This window comes from Rhinoraja longicauda, chromosome 19, assembly GCF_053455715.1.
Source record: "Rhinoraja longicauda isolate Sanriku21f chromosome 19, sRhiLon1.1, whole genome shotgun sequence".
In the NCBI taxonomy this organism is placed as follows: domain Eukaryota; kingdom Metazoa; phylum Chordata; class Chondrichthyes; order Rajiformes; family Arhynchobatidae; genus Rhinoraja; species Rhinoraja longicauda.
This window is the reverse complement of record NC_135971.1, coordinates 13,290,985-13,298,484: the sequence shown is the minus strand read 5'-3', so window position 1 is coordinate 13,298,484 and position 7,500 is coordinate 13,290,985. Positions and strand designations below refer to the sequence as shown.

The window sequence follows — 7,500 nt, the reverse complement described above, 5'->3', positions numbered from 1 at the left end:
GAAATTTTACACGTCTCTATAAGATCCCCCTCTCATCCTTCTAAACTCCAGTGAATACAAGCCCCAGTCTTTCCAATCTTTCCTCGTACGACAGTCCCGCCATCCCGGGGGATTAACCTGGTGAACCTGCGCTGCACTGCCTCAATAGCAAGGACGTCCTTCCTCAAATTAGGAGACCAAAACTGCACACAGTCCTCCAGGTGCGGTCTCACCAGAAATATAGGTATAGAAAAATGTATATATTCAGTCTGGAGGAGGGTTTCGACCCGAATCGTCGCCCGTTCATTCTCTCCAGAGATGCTGCCTGACCCGCTGAGTTACTCCGGCATTTTGTGATGCCATCGATTTGTACCAGCATCTGCAGTTATCTTCCTAAGTTGAAAGACTGGAGGGACTAGGCTTGTATACACTGGAATTTAGAAGGATGAGAGGGGATCTTATCGAAACGTATAAGATCATTAAGGGGTTGGACACGCTAGAGGCGGGAAACACGTTCCCAATTTTGGGGGAGTCCAGAACCAGGGGCCACACACAGTTTAAGAATAAGGGGTCGGCCATTTAGAACGGAGATGAGGAAAAACTTTTTCAGTCAGAGGGTTGTGAATCTGTGGGATTCTCTGCCTCAGAAGGCAGTGGAGGCCAATTCTCTGAATGCATTCAAGAGAGAGCTGGATAGAGCTCTTAAGGATAGCGGAGTCAGGGGGTATGGGGAGAAGCCAGGAACGGGGTACTGATTGAGAATGATCAGCCATGATCACGGTGAATGGCGGTGCGTACAGGCTCGAAGGGCCGAATGGCCTCCTCCTGCACCTGTTGTCTATTGTCTGTTGTCTAACACGCACACACAAATATATATATTTCCTTCTCATCTCCTTTAATTAAGGCACTTCCTTTTATTCTGAGGCTGTTCCTTCAGGTGCTTGACTCCTCCACTGTTGGAAGGACATCTTCCTGCATCACTACAGGGTGTGCCTGGCCACGCCTGGAGTACGTGCGAAGCATTTAGAGCTCTGAGCTATGACGAGCATGCACTCAGTTCAGGATGGGACACACATGATGTTCCTCTTGAAGGCAGCCCAATGACACTCGCGCGTTGTTAGGAGGTTGCAGGGTGACTTGGACAGGTTGAGTGAGCGGGCAGATGCGTGGCAGATGCAGTATAGTGTGGATAAATGTGAGGTTAGACTGTATGTTGAAAGACTGGAGCGACTGGGCTTGTACACGCTGGAATTTAGAAGGACGAGAGGGGATCTTATCGAAAGGTACGAGATCATTAAGGGGTCGGACACGTTAGAGGCAGGAAACGTGTTCCCAATGTTGGGGGAGTCCAGAACCAGGGGCCACACACAGTTTAAGAATAAGGGGTCGGCCATTTGGAACGGAGATGAGGAAAAACTTTTTCAGTCAGAGAGTTGTGAATCTGTGGAATTCTCTGCCTCAGAAGGCAGTGGAGGCCAATTCTCTGAATGCTTTCAAGAGAGAGCTAGATAGAGCTCTTAAGGATAGCGGAATGAGGGGGTATGGGGAGAAGGCAGGAACAGGGTACAGATTGAGAATGATCAGCCATGATCACATTGAATGGCGGTGCTGGCTCTAAGGGCCGAATGGCCTCCTCCTGCACCTATTGTCTATTGTTATCCACTTTAGCGGCAAAAACAAGGAGGCAGATTGTTATCTCAATGGTGTCAGATTGGGTAAGGGGGAAGTGCAACGAGACCTGGGTGTCCTTGTACACCAGTCACTGAAAGTTGGCGTGCAGGTACAGCAGGCAATGAAGAAAGCTCATGGCATGTTGGCCTTCATAACGAGAGGATTTGAGTATAGGAACAAAGAGGTCCTTCTGCAGTTGTACAGGTCCCTGGTGAGATCACGTCTGGAGTATTGTGTGCAGTTTTGGTCTCCTAATTTGAGGAAGGATGAGAGGGGATCTTATAGAGACGTATAAATATTATAAAAGGACTGGACAAGCTGGATGCAGGAAAAATGTTCCCAATGTTGGGGGAGTCCAGAACCAGAGTAAAAAGACATAGAAACATAGACAATAGGTGCAGGAGGAGGCCATTTGGCCCTTCGAGCCAGAACCGCCATTCAATAGACAATAGACAATAGGTGCAGGAGGAGGCCATTTGGCCCTTCGAGCCAGAACCGCCATTCATTGTGATCATGGCTGGTCATCCACAATCAGTAACCCGTGCCTGCCTTCTCCCCATATCCCTTGATTCCACCAGCCCCTAGAGCTCTATCTAACTCTCTCTTAAATCCATCCAGTGAATTGGCCTCCACTGCCCTCTGTGGCAGAGAATTCCACAAATTCACAACAAATTCTCTGGGTGAAAACGTTGTTTTTTTCTCACCTCAGTTTTAAATGGCCTCCCCTTTATTCTTAGACTGTGTGTGTGTGGCCCCTGGTTCTGGACTCGCCCAACATTGGGGACATTTTCCCCGCATCTAGCTTGTCCAGTCCCTTTATAATTTTATACGTCTCTATAAGATCCTATAAAAGCAGACGAGGAGGAATTTATTTCGTCAGAGGGCGGTGAATCTGTGGGATTCATTGCCACAGAAGGCTGTTGGGGCCAAGTCAGTGGATTTTCTTTAAGGCAGAGGTTATGGGGAGAAGGCAGGAGAATGGGGTTAGGAGGGAGAGATAGATCAGCCACTTGATGGGCCGAATGGCCTAATTCTGCTCCTATCACTTATGAACATGAACTAACACTATCCTACACACATGTAGTGTGTAGTTCAGTCTGAAGAAGGGTCTTGACCCGAAACGTCACCCATTCCTTCTCTCCAGAGATGCTGCCTGACCCGCTGAGTTACTCCGGCATTTTGTGTCTACCTTCGATTTAAACCAGCATCTGCAGTTCCTTCCTACACATTTTAGTGATTAATTTGTGATTACATTTCAGTTATTACATTTCAGTTAATTTTACTTATCATAATAATTTTAGTTATAATAATTTATTATTAATTTTAGTGATTCATTTTAGGTAAAATTCATAGCCAAAATTCATAGCCAAAATTCATACCCAAAATTTTGAATCAAAATTAATAACCAAAATTTTGACCCAAAATTAAGGCCCAAAATTAAGACCCAAAACTAATAATCAAAACTAACAATCAAAACTAATAATCAAAATCAATAACCAAAACTAATAACCAAAACTAATAACCAAAATTAATAACCAAAATTTCGACCCAAAATTAATAACCAAAACTAATAACCAAAACGAAAAACCAAAACTAATAATCAAAACTAATAATCAAAACTAATATCCAAAACTAATATCCAAAACTAAAAACCAAAACTAATAATCAAAACTAATAATCAAAACTAATATCCAAAACTAATAAGCAAAACTAATAACCAAAATTAATAACCAAAACTAATAATCAAAACTAACAACCAGAATTAATAATCAAAACTAACAACCAAAACTAATATCCAAAATTCATACCCAAAATTCATACCCAAAATTAAGGCCCAAAATTAAGACCCAAAACTAACAATCAAAACTAATAATCAAAATCAATAACCAAAACTAATAACCAAAACTAATAACCAAAATTAATAACCAAAATTTCGACCCAAAATTAATAACCAAAACTAATAACCAAAACTAATATCCAAAACTAATAACCAAAACTAATAACCAAAATTAATAACCAAAATTTTGACCCAAAATTAAGGCCCAAAATTAAGTCCCAAAACTAATATCCAAAACTAATAATCAAAACTAACAATCAAAACTAATAATCAAAATCAATAACCAAAACTAATAACCAAAACTAATAACCAAAATTAATAACCAAAACTAATAATCAAAACTAACAACCAGAATTAATAATCAAAACTAACAACCAAAACTAATAACCAAAACTAATAACCAAAATTAATAACCAAAATTTTGACCCTAAATTAAGGCCCAAAATTAAGACCCAAAACTAATAACCAAAACTAATAATCAAAACTAATAACCAAAATTAATAACCAAAGTTAAATTTCAGCACAACTAAAATGTAGTTAATTGAACATGTAGTTAATTTCAGCGTCACTAAAATCATTGTCTGTCTCCTACAATTGCTGAACATAATGAGCATGAAAGCAGTGACATGTGAGGCCGTGAATCATGTGGAATATGTTCCTGTGTTGCTCACTCCAGTTGCCATGGTGAGGCCGGGGTAACGTGTCCACACACGGCAGAGCTGGCAGGCAGCGTGGGCGGCCATGTCTGCTGCTACCCTCCGTCAACTGTGGTCATGTTGCTAAGGTAAACATCTGGAAATTATGCAACCACACAAGATTCTCCTTCCAGCCCTGATGGTGTCATGGAGTCACGCAGTGTGGAAACAGGCCCTTCGGCCCAACGTGCCCACACCCATCAACATGCCTCATCTGTACTAGTCCCACCTGCCCGCATTTGGCCCATATCCCACCACAGTCACAGTATCAGGGTGGAACCAGGCCCTTCGGCCCAACTTGCCCACGCCCATCAACATGCCTTATCTACACTAGTCCCACCTGCCCGCATTTGGCCCATATCCCACCACAATCACAGTATCAGGGTGGAAACAGGCCCTTCGGCCCAACTTGCCCACACCGACCAACATGCCCCATCTGCACTAGTCCCACCTCAGAGTGATACAGTGTGGAAACAGGCCCTTCGGCCCAACTTGCCCATGCCAACCAACAGGCCCCATCTACACTAGTCCCACCTCACAGAGTGATACAGCGTGGAAACAGGCCCTTTGGCCCAACTTGCCCACACCGACCAACATGCCCCATCTATACTAGTCCCACCTCAGAGTGATACAGCGTGGAAACAGGCCCTTCGGCCCAACTTGCCCACACCGACCAACATGCCCCATCTGCACTAGTCCCACCTCAGAGTGATACAGCGTGGAAACAGGCCCTTCGGCCCAACTTGCCCACATCGACCAACATGCCTCATCTATACTAGTCCCACCTCAAAGAGCGATACAGCGTGGAAACAGGCCCTTCGGCCCAACATGCCCACGCCCATCAACATGCCTCATCTGTACTAGGCCCACCTGCCCGCATTTGTCCCAAATACCTCCAGAATCAGTCACACAGCGTGGAAACAAACCCTTCGGCCCAACTTGCCCACACCGACCAACATGCCCCATCTACACTAGTCCCACCTGCCCGCATTTGGCCCATATCCCACCACAGTCACAGTATCAGGGTGGAAACAGGCCCTTCGGCCCAACGCCCACGCCAACCAACATGTCCCATCTACACTAGTCCCACCTCACAGAGTGATACCGTGTGGAAACAGGCCCTTCGGCCCAACATGCCCACGCCAACCAACATGCTCCATCTATACTAGTCCCACCTGCCTGGATTTGGCCCTTATCCCACCACAGTCATAGTATCAGGGTGGACACAGGCCCTTCGGCCCAACTTGCCCACACCGACCAACATGCCCCATCTACACTAGTCCCACCTGCCTGCATTTGGCCCAAATCCCTCTAGAATCAGTCACAAAGCGTGGAAACAGGCCAACATCGACCAACATGTCCCATCTGCACTAGTCCTACCTGCCCGCGTTTGGCCCATAAACCTCGAAACCAATCCTATCCGTGTACCTGTCCACCTGCGTGCATTTGGCCCATACCCCTCCACAGTAATAGAGTCTTAATATTAGGGTGGAAACAGGCCCTTCGGCCCAACTTTCCCATGCCGACCAACAGGCCCCAACCATACTAGGCCCACCTGCCTGCGTTTGGCCCATATCCCTCTAAACCTGCCCTAACCATGTACCTGCCCAAAATGTTTTTCAAATGTTGTTATGGTCCCAGCCTCAACTACCTCCTCTGGCAGCTCGTTCCACGCACCCACCACCCTCTGTGTAAATGGGGGAAACACACGCGGTCACGGGGAGAACGTGCAAACTCCGTACAAACAGCGCCCGAGGTCAGGATCGAACCCTGGTCTCTGACCCTACGAGGCAGCAGTTCTACCGCTATGCCGCCCCTGTAAGCCGCAGAAGGTGGACACAAAATGCTGGGGTAACTCAGCGGGTCAGGCAGCATCTCGGGAGAGAAGGAATGGGTGACGTTTCGGGTCGAGACCCTTCTTCAGACTGATGTCAGGGGGAGGGGGCGGGACAAAGATAGGATGTAGTCGGAGATGGGAAGACTCGTGGGAGAACTGGGAAGGGGGAGGGGATGGAGAGAGAGGGAATGCAAGGGCCATCTGAAGTTAGAGGAGTCAATGTTCATACCGCTGGGGTGTAAACTGCCCAAGCGAAATATGAGGTGCTGTTCCTCCAATTTGCGCTGGGCCTCACTCTGACAATGGAGGAGGCCCAGGACAGAGAGGTCAGACTGGGAGTGGGAGGGGGAGGGGGAGTTGAAGTGCTGAGCCACCGGGAGATCAGGTTGGTTGAGACGGACTGAGGGGAGGTGGAACCAGCTGCCAGAGGAGGTTGAGGATACAAGGAACTACAAATTCTGATTTATACCGGAAAAAATAAGAGACAAAGTGCTGGAGTAACTCAGCAAATCCGGCAGCATCTCCGGAGAACATGGATCGGACAACGTTTCGGGTCAAGACCCTTCTTCAGACCCGAAACGTCACCAATTCCTTTTCTCCAGAGATGCTGCCCGACCCGCTGAGTTACTCCAGCACTCTGTGAAACGTCACCTATCCACGTTCTCCACAGATGCTGCCCGACCCGCTGAGTTACTCCAGCACTCTGTGAAACGTCACCTATCCACGTTCTCCACAGATGCTGCCCGACCCGCTGAGTTAATCCAGCACTTTGAGTCTTTTTTTCTGTTAGAGGTGGTACCCCAGGCAGATACAACGATAATGTTTAAAAACCATTTTAACAGGATACTTGGATAGGAAAGGCACAGCAAGATATAGACTTAATGCAGGCAAATAGACAATAGACAATAGAAAATAGGTGCAGGAGGAGGCCATTCGGCCCTTCCAGCCAGCACCGCCATTCAATGTGATCATGGCTGATCATTCTCAATCAGTACCCCGTTCCTGCCTTCTCCCCGTACCCCCTGACTCCACTATCCTTAAGAGCTCTATCTAGCTCTCTCTTGAAAGCATCCAACGAACTGGCCTCCACTGCCTTCTGAGGCAGAGAATTCCACACCTTCACCACTCTCTGACTGAAAAAGTTCTTCCTCATCTCCGTTCTAAATGGCCGACCCCTTATTCTTAAACTGAGTGACCCCCTGGTTCTGGACTCCCGCAACATGGGGAACATTTCCCCCTGCATCGAGCCTGTCCAATCCTTTAAGAATTTTATATGTTTCTATAAGATCCCCTTTCACCCTTCCAAATTCCAGTGAATACAAGCCCAGTCGACCCATTCTTTCGTCATACGTCAGTCCCGCCATCCCGGGGATTAACCTGGTGAACCTACTCAATAGCAAGAATGCCCTTGCTCACATTAGGAGACCAGAACTGCACGCAATACTCCAGGTGTGGTCTCACTAGGGCCCTGCACAACTGCA

The 7,500-nt window shown here is 46.8% G+C and overlaps 1 long non-coding RNA gene across 1 annotated transcript in view; it reads right to left on the bottom strand.

Moving 5' to 3' along the window:
- Positions 1 to 7,500, bottom strand: part of LOC144602691 (uncharacterized) — a 10,060-nt gene that overhangs the window by 1,286 nt on the left and 1,274 nt on the right. The gene's annotated exons all lie outside the window — the stretch shown is intronic.